General features: G+C 52.1%; 1 pseudogene across 1 annotated transcript in view; it reads left to right on the top strand.

Annotated features, from left to right (window-relative positions):
- LOC147668672 (uncharacterized) overlaps positions 1-12,667 on the top strand; it is a 96,833-nt pseudogene that overhangs the window by 60,468 nt on the left and 23,698 nt on the right. Inside the window, exon 4 of the transcript XR_015303844.1 lies at positions 2,394-2,505. The product of XR_015303844.1 is annotated as an uncharacterized LOC147668672 (transcript). The remainder of the gene's footprint in view (positions 1-2,393; positions 2,506-12,667) is intronic.

Genomic DNA, 12,667 nt, shown 5'->3' with positions numbered 1-12,667 from the left:
TGGCTAAGCATCCACGGCCCAGGCCCTCCATTTTAAAGAACCCGAAGTTTGGGCCCCACTCGGCGTGTGGGCAGTTTCCCTTCAATAGAATGCGGATATGGTAAACAAATTTCCCCAAACTGGTTATGTGCTTTACAATGTCCAAAGTGTAAAGTTCTTGGACTGCCTCCTTTGCTGTACAAGTGCCCAATTGGAGAAGGGTCGGCCTAAGGTAAATGCTACGAACTAATTGAAGGGCTAAACAGCAAAGTATAATATGGGCCAGGGATTCTCATTTGTAATTGCAGAAGCGGCCTTCCCTAATACCTGGTCTTGTATTCAGAGTTGGATATAGTTCTTTTAAAGGGAGAGGGTGGAGTCTGGCAGCTAAAATCCTGTGTAGGGCTTGCCACCCCACGACCTGTATTAGATGAAGGTTCCGACTGGTCCGTGTATGTGGTAGACTTTGAGTCTCATGAAAGCCTCTTGCTGCCAGGGATTCCATATCCAGAGTGCGAGAGCATAGACGCAATTGCTTTTTATTGTTGCTTTAACCCCTTCGCTGCTCATGACGACCTCAGCTCGTTATGAGGCACGGTTGAGCTGTGCTTATGACGAGCTCGTCATGAATAAAGGTAACTCTGTGAGTCCAGCCCCGGGGGGGAAAACCTCTAGCAGCCAAGGTGTTAATAATAGTGTAGTTGGTTATGCTAGGGTCCCAGTTCTCTGTAGTTAGCTGCAGAAGACCTTTGGCTAAAGCAAGACAGGCAGTCCATGGGTTGCTGGATTGTAGAAAAATCTATTTTAAAACAGCCTTCATAGAGTTTGTAGGGGCCGCTGTTGTTAAAAAGAAGTATTTCGAGAGTCGCTAGCTCTTCTAGCTTTTGTTGGTTGAGATCAAATTCCAAACAAATTAAGGTATTCCGGGTGCAGGCTGGTAAACGGAAGAACTTTTTTTAGGAGGTGCAATGTATTTTTTTTTTGGTCTTGCTCAAATTTCCCTGGGAATGCCTGTTACGCATAATTGAGGGATGGTAAAAGTTTAGCCCTGAAGACTCTTTGTATGGCCATTGTTGATGGACTGCCCAAAGTCACGTATAGTTTGCAGAGTGCGTAGGTGCCCATTTTCCTCTTCTTCTGCAGTTTGTGGAGGTGCACCCGTGGGCGGCCCGATTAGCTGATCCAAACCACAAGGTAATTATTAGATTGGAAACAGTCCAGGGTGAGCATGCCCAACCCTTTTTAAGTTTTGCCTGAGCCAGCGCTGGCTAGACATTTAGTGAGTGGGCTTTAAAAAGCAGACCCACAGCTATTTGTGTCGCCCCAGAGCGTGCGGTTACGCGCACAGTAACTGTCAAGCGTCAGCTCACGAGATTCCTGTTGTTTCCTTCTTGATGATGCTATTTATTTATTTATTTATTTATTTAATGACATTTATAAAGCGCATACAATTACCCCTGGGCGTCTCGGCGGTGAAGCTAGCTCCCAACTCCTTCGTGAATAAACCAGTAGACCAAGAATATAACACCTGGTGCGACTGATGTACCCACAAGGGAAAGGGGAAGTGGATTGAGAGAAACAAAAAACAACACTGGATCTCTTCTTCTCAGAGACGTCTGATGTAGTTTCTCTTTTTGAAGTGATCTGGGCTACTTTGATTGTCTCCAGGAAATGTATAAACACTACTTCTAATAAACATTACATGTACATTAATCACTTGAACTAACTCACTTTAATCTTCTTCCATACATAAAGCTAGGTTTTCAATAGTACATACCATATTCCTGTAAGCCCATTCTAACACTTCTGTAATTGTTTGACGGCTTGAATCACCCTACTGCTTGAATAACAAAAGATGCACGTTTTTAAAAAACAACAACAATAAATATACCAAGAATGAGAATCAAGAACTGGTTAGTTTGTTGTAAATAGTAGGGTTTGAACTAGCACAACTCAACTCGTCCTACCTTTCAATTGCGTACGATTCTCCTTGCATGGATTCTGAAAGAGAGAAGCAGAAACAACAACCTAGCTACTCTCTGTAGTACTTGGATTCTAATCACAGACTCCTAAACCTCGGAGTCTTTTGTTTAGTTGATTCTAGAAAAAACAACCTAAAAGCATTATCACGGTTTTACAAGGAAGAATAATAAATATCAAATTAGCCCTTTTGGCTACAAGTAATCACAATGTTCGTATTAACCAAGTCCGCTTTTAACACTATCTTTGCCAGGAAATATCACAATTGTGTTCGTCAATTCTTATTTGAATATCACGATTTCCTTTACCAGTGTTTGTTTTTCTGTATTTGCTGATGCGATGAAAGTTTGCTTCTAAATTCACTTGCTGCACCCAAAGCTTATTGTTTTCCTCTTTGTTGCTTAGTAACCCATAAACTTTACTTTTGTTTACAGGAACCGGAAAGTCATCCACTAGCGTCGGGACCGGAAAAGAACTTGCACCGGAATCGAGGTTTCCAGGACTGCTGCCGTCGGAGCTTCAGGGATGAGGAGTCGAGAAGTCCAGGTAAGAAAAGACTGGGAGGGAGCTCCGGGTACAGAAATCCGAGCTGCGCAGGAATGAGGGTGGAGGTCTCTGGGCGGCTGAATGGCCAAAGGGAACCTAGGAGAGGAACGCTCGTGGAGACGCTGCAACGTGAAGCGAAGCATCTCTGTGAGCAAGAGAAAGGCTTTTATAGTCTAGGGCTGGGCGTTGGCTGCCTTTTCACATGCGGTTTCAGAATATTTAAACACGTGCAATACAGGCAATGACAAATCCAACTGGGAGAACCATAAACAAGCATTGCTAAAAAAATAACAAGCATTGCTAGTGTTGGACAGGCCTCGTGAAGGGGCCGCGTCCTCCCCGCATAATGAGATCCGAGCACCGGCTTTCCCGGTGCCACCAGAAGAAACCATCCCGGCAACCCACAGAAGCACCACGCAACCCGTCACCCGAGGCGGCCTGTCCCCGAACACCACAACATCGGCCGGCCCGGGCCACCATCAGCCGCGCTGCCCCGGCCCAGCCGCCATCTTGGACACTGCACCACAAGGTAGCGTGGCCTCAGCTCGACCCCAACCCTGGGCCCGGCCAGGCCCCGACATTGAGGCACCACCATCCACCCAGGAGGTGAACGGACCACTTGGCAGGTCAATGAGAGAGAGGAGTGTCGATGGCTCTCCCCCGCCAGGTGCCGATCGCCCGCAGCCTCCCCGGGTGCTGTCTCCACCCCCCTGCTGGGTGTCTGGACTCCCTCATCCCGGACCTCCGGACCTCCAAGAGCGAGGGTCCGGACATCAAAGGAGGCCAGACCTATAACTGGGGCAGCTCCAGAGCAGGAAGGCAGTTGTATCCTGCAGTCGAGAGACACCTAGAAGAACTCATCCTTGACGGACTGCTGGCGCTGCCGCAGCCCTGCCTTGTGAATCATCGTCCTGCCTGCTGGCGCTGCCGCGGCTTTCTGCAACCTACATCCTCGTCGGGACCTGCTGGCGCTGCTGCGGCCCTCTGCAACCTACATCCTCGTCGGGACCTGCTGGCGCTGCCGCGGCCCTCTACAACCTACATCCTCGTCGGGACCTGCTGGCGCTGCCGCGGCCCTCTGCAACCTACCTCTTCGTCGGGACCTGCTGGCGCTGCCGCGGCCCATCCTTGTGTGAACCATCGCCTTGCCGGCTGGCGCTGCCGCGGCCCTTCTGTGGAGAAGTGTGGCTCAGGGGTTAGAGGCGGCAGACCCGGAAGCTGAGATCGGCCCTGGACCAGGGTTCAATTCTCTGCCTCGGCGGGTCTTGGGCTCAAAAATTCCACGGACTCGATAATTCTCGCTCCGGTGCCTTCTCAACTCACGGGTTCACACTCTGCGACTCTGGGCAATAGCTTGCTTAATCTCCACAACGGCCCCTCGCGGCGGGATGCCTGGCTTTCACCTTGTGGATACCCTGCCGGGGTTATCTCACAGGGGAATACCAGGACGAGTTCCCTAAGCAAGCGCCGGGAAACCCTTTGTGGGTAGCTGTGCGCTATATAAGCTCAAATACATTTACATTTACATTTGTCATCCGAGCCTGCTGGCGCTGCCGCGGCCCGACCTTCCAGACCTCCGAGCTCGAGGATTGTGAGCTATCCATCGTACCACCTCAGTACCAGACCGGTACCAAGACTGTCCCGCTACCCCTTTCCCTTCCAGAGACTAGAATTGAGAGGACCCTCGTGTCCCGATCTCACTGTATCGCTGATATCCTTGCTTCAAGAATCGTATATAAAGAGTGTTGACCTCATCCTTGTGTGGTGTCCATCTGTGGGGGGGAAGTTACTTGTCTGTACGATCGCTGGAGACGGCCCTCTCCGGAGGCCTCTCCCCTTGTCCTCGGCCGACCCTCCAGGTCCCGTCTAACAGCTAGCTACAAGAGCTCACAGGTAGTTACATTTAACAGTCTAACCTCAAATAAACCTCAGTATACACCTAATCAGTTATGCTGTGACATGCAACATGTGATCCCATAACAGTAACAGTGCGGTTACGAGCACAGTAACACGCATTCCTCGCATTGCTCGTGGGAACCCTTACAGCGGGCGATCAGGCGCTATCTGGCTTTCCTCTCATTTGCTCTCCCAAGCGCGTGCTGCAACGCTCCTCCCCCTCCCCCACCACAGAGCGTGTCTCGTCACTTTAACGGCCGTGCGGCCAATGCTTGTTTTTATTTTAAAGTTTCTGGCTAGCTTCAGCATTGATTCCTGTCCCTACAGCACTTTTAGGGCAGCGTTGCCAGTTTTTAAAAAGCTTTCAGCGCGAGGCGCATGCTGAAAGGCAAGTACTCTCCCGCTTTCCTTTCCTTTATTACCTTTTTAGGTCTCGCCTGAGCCAATGCGCTTGTGCAATGCTCCGGCGAGATTATAGTAAGGGAAAAGAACTGTCTACCATCGGGCGGATTATACACAGTTCATGTGATCTATGCGCGTGCACAGCAGCAGCCACGTCACACACCACCATTTGTCTCCAATTAGACTTCAAAGGCTACTGCTCTGGCCCCCCCATCAGACTTGAAAGGAACCGTTTGCACACCACCATTTCACCATTTGTCTCAGACTTCAAAGGAATGCCTCCCGCCCCCGCCACAGCAATGCAGAGAGCTTCTTTTGTACTAGTACTAAAGCGTGTCCCCTTTTACTTAGCCTCATACGATCTTACGTATATTTTTTGCGGCCCTCGGGCTGTACAGCAAAGGGTTTGCTTCGGTTTATAACGCCGTTCAGTACATGATGACGTGCCTCTATGTCACACCCCGTGTCTCGCGTGTTGTTCTATTATACAACGTTATGTAATTTTGTGATGCTCATTTTCCCTCTCTCACCGTCCACTTAATCACCCCTCTCTCTTTTCCATACTCCTCTGCCTACTTTCTCTAACTTCTCCGTTCTCTCCCGTGCACTTTTATTTTCAGTCGGTCAATCACTCCTTTCATCTCCTCGCCTCTAGCCTCAGTCTTTCCTCCTTATTCCTTTATTTTCGTCTTCCTCATCCCACTTTTCTGCTCTTCGACTGCATGCCACACACTGCTGCACGCCTCACACTGCTGCACGCCTCACACTGCTGCAAGCCTCACACTGCTGCACGCCTCACACTGCTGCACGCCTCAAACTGCTGCACGCCTCAAACTGCTGCACGCCTCAAACTGCCGCACGCCTCAAACTGCTGCACGCCACACACTGCTGCACGCCACACACTGCTGCAGGCCTCACACTGCTGCAGGCCTCACACTGCTGCAGGCCTCACACACTGCTGCAGGCCTCACACACTGCTGCAGGCCTCACACACTGCTGCAGGCCTCACACACTGCTGCAGGCCTCACACACTGCTGCAGGCCTCACACACTGCTGCAGGCCTCACACACTGCTGCAGGCCTCACACACTGCTGCAGGCAGCACACACTGCTGCACGCAACACACACTGCTGCACGCAACACACACTGCTGCACGCAACACACACTGCTGCACGCAACACACACTGCTGCACGCAACACACACTGCTGCACGCAACACACACTGCTGCACGCCTCACACTGCTGCACGCCTCACACTGCTGCACGCCACACACTGCTGCACGCCTCACAACACCACCACATCACTCAGGGACACCACCACATCGCTCAGGGACACCACCACATCGCTCTGGGACACCACCACATCGCTCTGGGACACCACCACATCGCTCTGGGACACCACCACATCACTCAGCCCACCCACATCATCACTCAGCACCACAACAGCATCACTCAGCACCACAACAGTACTGTCCTTGCTTTCTACCAACAAGCATTGCCATAGCCAATAGGACTTGCATTAGGAAAGTGTAAGGTATTGGCTTTGTGAATAACAATGCTATTAATTTATATATTTTCAAACCCAACACTTATTAAAAACAATTGTCATTTACAATACCAATAGCTCACACTTTCCTAATGCGAGACCTATTGCATTGCAAATGCTTGTTTTTTCCCCCTTTTACTTCAAGCGCGAGGTGCGCACTGAAAGGCAAGTAAGACCCACAGCTGAAATGCCCTCCTGCCAGGCGGTGAATAACAACTTGGGAAGCACGGGGAGCCTTTTATTTTTATTTAAACTTGCGACCGGCACCATCCACTAACACGCCGAACTTTATTCGGCGGTGTTTATCGAGGACGTGGCCTTCACCGAGGCGGACATCGAGGAGTAAGTCTTGTTCTCTATTTCTCTCTAAAGCCTTGCCGATTCGAACTTGTTTTTTTTTTCCTGAATCCAGTTTTGCACGCCGTGTTTAATATGATTGATATTAAGCTACTCACAGGCTTAAGCAAACAGTAAGTATCTCTTAGACGCTCTGCTGACATGCTGTCTTAAAAGGATGGGGTGAACATCTAAACACATCTGCTCCGGTGAAGCATTCTTGTAATAAATAAATAGCATGTTCAGACACTTGCTTCTTCATCAGCCCCAGGGTGCATGGTTTGTTCCTCCAGCTTCTGTCTGGTAAAGGGCCTTGTTTGTGCGACAGATATCGGTTGCAGAAGGTTCACTTCTTGCAAGTGACCAGAGGAGGTGCTTCGGGAGGTTGTCGTACCCATATTTCATTCAGAGTGTTTCCACTCACACTGCTGCTAGCTGCCCCCAGTGTTGTGAGGCTCCTTCAGCCTGTCCTGCTTCCTTCGCCACATCACTGGACAGAAGAGATGGAATCTTCTCACTGCATGGAACGCTGCTGCGTCCACACTGGGAAATCACCTCGGACTTGTTATCATTGGAACAGAGGGTCAGATGCCTGTTGGCTTCCTGGGGAACGTATGAAATGAACTCTTCTCTGCTGAATGTGTGCTGCATCCCGGCTCTTGTGCGTCAGCAGAGGGAGAGAAGATGGCAAAGGGGCAACCCTACGTGCTACATCTACAGTTCACACTGCTGAGGTCAGTGCAGAGGGGAGTTTACATCCATCTTACACAATTGATTTGTTTCTCACCGGCGGTTGCCCCGCGTGTTCCCCAGCATCACATGTGTGTCAGTCACTCTACTGACCTTACAGGTGCTCGAGTTGTCTAGCGCCTGGAGGGCGCTTTCATCTACTGGCTTCTCTGGACGGATCGATTTAAACACAGCCTGCCCTTGAGAGTCACAGAATTCAACACTGTGCACTCCCCTTGCCCCCATCACCACCAGGGCCACACTGGGTAGGCGGGCACTGGGCGAGGTCTTAGGGTGGGCTGAGTTGTGTTTTTAGGGCCTCCGTTACCCGCCCACGGCTGCCAGTTCATGTCCATCGTTTCCTTCCTATTTCTAGAGCAGTTGCAGCTGTGTGCTTTTTCTGACCCCTTCCCGTGTCACCTCGGCTCCAGTGTCTTCCAGGCCTTGGTGGATGACCAGGGTGCTTGCATAGGCCTGCTGAAACAACACCTTCCCCAGAGGAACAATCATTGGCATAGCCAATAGGTCTCGCCTTTGGGACCTTATAAGTGTTTAGCCATGCAACAGTTAATGTTGTTGCAGTAAGGATATTGTACTGCATAACTAAACACTTATAAGGTCCCAAAAGCGAGACCAATTGGCTATGCCAATGCTGGTTTATATATTGGTTGCAGCAGTGAACCCCTCCAAGAGTCTAGGACGTCTGCATATAACTGCGCCAGGGTGTCGGGCCAGAAGTCTGTATCATCCCCGAAAAGGGAGCCGGGTAGACCGCTGGGGCTAGGGGCTCCGTTCTGTTATATCTTTTGTAGGATTAAACAGACCTCGCCTTTACCTGGGAGAATTTAAGCGGCTGGAAGGACAACGGGCTCTACTAAGGTGTTTCTATATCCCTCCCCGGGTGTTGTAGCACTGTTTTGCAAAGTGCCATTCAGATCCTCTGTATACAGACTTTTAACATGGGCTATCCATGTAGCTGCATCGAGAGGGTTCTCTCTGTTGGAGGTCCTGTGAAATAGTTGGTTTAGATATTGCCAAACGTTCGAGGCATGTGGGCTGCTGAATTCATATCTGTGCATAGTCCGCCACCTAGTGTTGGGTCCGGATGATTGCACATTGTTGTCCTGGAAGAGTCTTCGAAGTATCACGAGATAGGTGGCTCCTCCCCTGGACTACAGTGCGCATGGGCATCGCCTCCATCCCCAGATTGTTTTTTTCCGCCATAGGGTTCGGATGTGTTTTCGGTTCCCTCCTTCGGAACCGATAGTTGTTCGATTTCACTTGAGACCAAAAGGTCTTTAGGCTGGGCGTCGGTATAGTTGCGTTCGGGTTCTCTTACTGACTCTCAGCTCCTATCTCCTACTGCCCTTCCACGTGCTTCGACGCGGACGGGCCTACACTACCGCATTTGCGATGGAGCGGACTCCATTCAAGAAGTGTCCGCTATGTCACTCTAAATATTCGCACCTCGACGTGCACCCTGTGTGCAACACATGCTTGTCACCGGATCACCGTGAGGACACCTGCATGGCGTGTTCAAAGTTTAGGAGTAAGAAAACTTTGAGGATTCGCCGGGCTAATCGACTCCAGGCACAGTTGTCGGCTTCGGCACCCCCACCTGATGACATCTTTCAGGAATCCATCGAGGAGGAGGCCGACGTGCAAGAGTCGGACTCTGGCCCCGCGTCCGAGGAAGAGGCCTACGACGCGGACGAGGAGGCCTGCGACGAAGTCTCCGGTGAGGTAGGGGACGACGAACTGATTTGTGCCGCGATGGGAGATAGCTCAGAGGAAGAGCATCCCCAAACGGACTCCGGGGTTTCCCCCCGTTATACGGCCCAGGTCGAGGGATCGCCTTCGGGCCTTACCCGAGATCTTACTATAAGTCCTACGTCCCCGCCTCCGGGCCCGGTCACGGACATTTCTGGCAAGAAAACGAAAGTGAAGGCAACCGGTTCCGCACCCTCAGATGCGAAAACGAAACCGAAACTGGCGTTGGTGAAGAAGGTTCTGGAGGCGTCAACTTCCACGAAACCCAAAATGGCCGACTCGAAGAGCCACGCCAAGATGGCCGACCACAAGAGCCGCGCCAAAATGGCCGAGCCGAAGTCTTCTGGGTCGGCGCCGAAGGTGAAGACTTCCGACGCGGCTGCGGCGGCGCCGAAAGGGGTTGCGGACCCGAAGACGTCTTCGAAGAAGCGTCACGCTGACGGTGCGACAGGCCAGGGGGCGTCGGCACCGAAGAAGAGGCCTGACGACGACCGGGCTCTCGGAGGCGAAGAGTCGCTCGAGACGGTTCAGCCCTCGGCATCCCTTACTAAGAAGGTGGGAGAGTCCTTGAAGCGGATCCGACAGTCCACTGTGGTTCCCAGCCAGGACACTGTCGTGCCTAGGCCCACGCCGAAGCCTGCTAAGGAACAAACGGCCATCCGTTTTACCCTTCCTCCCAAGTCGGCGCCGAAGGCCTTCGCGCCTAAGCAGAGCGGACATTCTCAGGATGTATTGACGCCGAAGGCTGCCTTGGTGGTATCGAAGCTTCGGCTCCAACCCCTCGCGGTGGAGGAACGTCGAGAGGTGACGATCGACGCCAACACCGGAAAATTGTCGCTCCTCAAACGGAAGATTACGTCGGAGCCGCCATTGGAACCTTTTAGGATTCCACTTAAGAGCAAAAAGTACTCTGCGGACTCTTCGGCTCTGATGGAACCTCTGTCTCCACAAGCCATGGAACGCTCGCCGGCCCATTCCCCAGTGCCTGATGTGGACGAGGAGAATGACGAGTACAACTATCCTGCGTACTCGGATCCGGACGAGGTGCAGGTGCCCTGGACGGCAGGAGGCGACACCGACGACCTGCAGTCAGGTCAGGACACTCATCTTTTCGCCGCGAAGACGTCCCCGACGGAGGACTCGGCGGCGTTTAATGCATTAATAGAGAGAGCTGCAGCGAACCATGACGTCGAACTGCACTCAGACCCTGTGGATGCGGACTTCTTGGTCGACACCTTCTCGGTAGCCGAAAAGCAGGTCAAGACGCTACCTATGCTCAATGGGGTGCTGAAGCATGCACAGGAGGTATTCAAGGAGCCCACCCGGGCGCGGGTGGTCAATCCTCGCATCGACAGGAAGTATAAGGCGGCGCCCACGGATCCCACGTATATTAAGGGACATTTGCCATTGGACTCCCTGGTGGTGTCCAACGCTCGGAAGAGGGCGAATTCGCAGTCTACTGGTGATGCTCCTCCCCCAGACAAAGAGTCGAAGATCTTTGAGGCATCAGGCAAACGCATTGCTGCACAGGCAGCAAACATCTGGAGGATCTCTAACACTCAAGCCCTGCTTGTCCGTTATGATAGGGCCCATTATGACACGTTAGAGGCCATCCTACAACATTTGCCTGACCAATACAAGGAGGCGGGGGAGATGCTCATTCAGGAGGGTAAACTCATTACTAATGCATCCATTAAATGTGCCCTAGATGTAGCAGACACTGCCTCCAGGGCTATCAATACAAGCGTATTACTCAGACGCCATGCCTGGCTTCGAATTTCTGGGTTCAAGCCCGACATACAAACCACATTACTGGGTCAGGCGGTGAATCCGGACCATCTGTTCGGCCCTGAGGTGGATGCCTCACTAGAAAAAATGAAGAAAGATACCGAAACTGCCAAGTCTATGGGGGCTTTACAAAGTCAGCAGTTTCGGGGTGGTTCTTTTCGCCGCTCCAATTCAAGAGGCACCTCAAGAGGCCAGGCACCCCAGACCACGCAGTACTACAAGGGTAACACCCAGTCCTCGTATAACAACAACAAGGGCAGGGGTGGCTACAGAGGCAATAACATCAAGGGCAGAGGACGTGGAAACAACGCCTCCAGGTCCACCGCCTCCAACAAGCAGTGACGTCTTGTCACTTCCCCCCGATCACACAACACCTGTCGGGGGGAGACTACAGCAGTTCCTGCCGGCGTGGAGGTCCATCACCACGGACAGGTGGGTGAGGTCTCTTATCCAGTACGGGTACTGTCTAGAACTTACGTCCAATCCACCGGACATACCACCAAGAGGCCGTGCTATGTCCGACGAGCACTTGACCTTGTTGCAGCAAGAAGTACTAATCATGCTGCAAAAAGGGGCGATAGAGCTCGTTCCATGGCAAGAACGGGGAACAGGGGTTTACTCCCTGTATTTTCTAATCCCCAAAAAGGACGGATCACTCAGGCCGATCCTGGACCTCAGGCCCCTGAACAGGTACATCAACTCAGAGCACTTCCATATGCTCACATTGCAGCAGGTGCTTCCCCTGCTTCAACAGGGGGACTTCCTAGCAACGCTGGATCTGAAGGATGCATATTTCCATATTCCCCTGCATCCTTCCCACAGGAAGTATCTCAGATTCAAGATCTTAGACCAGCATTACCAGTTCAGAGTCCTGCCGTTCGGGGTCACCACGGCACCGAGAGTTTTCACCAAATGCCTAGCGACTGTAGCAGCGCATCTCCGTCGCCAGCACGTCCATGTCTTCCCATATCTAGACGACTGGCTTATTCAGGCAAAGACGGAACAACAGTGCGTAGACCACGTGTCACGCACCATTCACCTCCTGCACGATCTGGGATTCTCTCTGAACTACCCAAAGTCCCATCTCCAGCCCGCCCACGTGCGACAGTATCTGGGCGCGACGATCGATACTCTGGCGGCCACTGCGCAGCCGAGTTCAGTGAGAATCGCCGGTATCCAGGCGCTGATCCAACGATTCAGACCCCAGACCTCGCTTCCAGCGAGGGTATTCATGCAGTTGATAGGCATGATGGCCTCCTGCATCTCCATTGTCCCGCACGCGAGACTACATATGCGTCCGCTTCAGGAGTGCCTGGCACGTCAGTGGACTCAGGCTCATGGGCAACTGACAGACCTAGTGTTGGTGAGCGGTCGGGCGTACAACTCTCTGCATTGGTGGAACCCACAAAACCTTTGCAAGGGCCGACCATTCCAAGAGCCTGTCCCACAGATCATCCTGACAACGGACGCCTCTCTCCAGGGATGGGGAGCGCATGTACTCCATTACACGGTGCAGGGACTGTGGACACTTCAGCAGAGGAAGATGCACATCAATGTGTTAGAACTGATGGCAATCTTCATGGCTTTAAAGGCGTTCAAAGTACATCTGTGCAACAAGGTCGTGTTGATCCGGACGGACAACATGACGGCCATGTACTACATCCAGAAGCAGGGGGGGACACACTCTCCACAGCTG

Source organism: Lissotriton vulgaris, unplaced genomic scaffold (genome assembly GCF_964263255.1).
Source record: "Lissotriton vulgaris unplaced genomic scaffold, aLisVul1.2 SCAFFOLD_1450, whole genome shotgun sequence".
Taxonomy (NCBI): Eukaryota; Metazoa; Chordata; class Amphibia; order Caudata; family Salamandridae; genus Lissotriton; species Lissotriton vulgaris.
This window is presented reverse-complemented; position numbering and strand designations above follow the sequence as displayed.